Source organism: Hipposideros armiger, unplaced genomic scaffold (genome assembly GCF_001890085.2).
Source record: "Hipposideros armiger isolate ML-2016 unplaced genomic scaffold, ASM189008v1 scaffold_22, whole genome shotgun sequence".
Lineage (NCBI taxonomy): Eukaryota > Metazoa > Chordata > Mammalia > Chiroptera > Hipposideridae > Hipposideros > Hipposideros armiger.
Window position 1 is genome coordinate 6,141,662 of NW_017731372.1, and position 1,338 is coordinate 6,142,999.

A 1,338-nucleotide genomic window follows, 5' to 3' on the forward strand; every position below is an offset into this window, starting at 1 on the left:
GCAGGATTGGAAGGAAGGGACAGAGAGTCTCACTGGAAATGACACAGCCCATGGGAGGGGAGCCCTGGAGTAGGAGAATGAGAGCGAGGGCAGAGATAGGAGGGAGCACGAGTGGGTGGTAAGCAGAGGCAACTTCATGGGCAAGCACTGCATGGCGAGTTAGAATGGAGAGTGGACTTCCATTATCTAGGAAGTTAGTGATCAAAGTCTGAGAGTGTGTGGCCAGGAGGCTCCTCAGGGACCATTCTTCTCCTCCCTTGCCAGGCAGGTGTTAAACTAGGGTTTCTTGGGGGCCTGGAAAGTCATCCCTTGGGTCTGTCCAGGGACTGTCTGAGATGTCACGGCCTGAGAGTGCAGATGACAGATTTTAAAGTGGTTTCAGGTGAGACATGCCAGCAAGATGGGACTTTGGGTTGTTTTTCCAGATGACGGGAAAGGCCACTCCGCTCCCACAAGCAGGTGATTTCTCCAGTGGCCAGGACACTGCTGTGCCTGAGTGAGAGGTGCTGCCTATGGCAGAGGGGCGGAGAGAAACGGAGTGGTCCCCACAGCCAGGGGGAAGGGTGGTACCCAATACTGTGCCCCCTGCCCTAGGCCATGGAGTTTCTTGACTGCTGGCCGTAGGCTGGCCGCTCACCAGATGGAGGGTCAGACACCTTCTAAGGCCAGGCACTCCATGGAGTCAGCCCAAGGTGGGGTCAGGGGCATGGGCTCCAGTGTCAGACCTCTTGGGATTTAATCCTGGCTCCACCACTGGGGGCCTTTGGTTAGTTATTTGAGCTTGTCTGTGCCTCAGTTTCTTCACCTGTAAAATGGGAATTATAAGTTTTGGAGAAAGAGCTAAACATAATAAACCCTATAAAGTTCTTGGAACAGTGGCTGTCAGAGAGGAAGCACTCAATAGATACTACTGTTATTACATGCAGCAACCCCAAATAATATGCAGCGAAAAGATTGCATCACTTGGGAGAGAAACACTGGGTGGGGGCCTAGTTTCTTGGCCCTGTGCCAGCGTGGCAGCTGCTCTTAGCCTTTCAGCTCAAGGTGATAGAGCCACAGCAAGGAGCTGTGTGGGTGAGGGCCTGGCCCAGGCTCTGGCCAGCCACAGGCTGGGAAATGACACTGTTTGCTGATGATGTTTCTTTTTTCCCCTCTCTCCAGGAGGGAAGTACGAAGGAAAAGAAAGGGCACCTTTATTTGTTTGGCAAAAAGGAGCACATGGGCTGGAGGGAGGGATCCCAGGTGTAAAAAAGTCATGAACCTCTCATGACTTATTTCTACCAGTCCCAATAGAGGACCCCTGAGGAGGGTCTGCGAGTCTGGCATCTGTGGACAAGG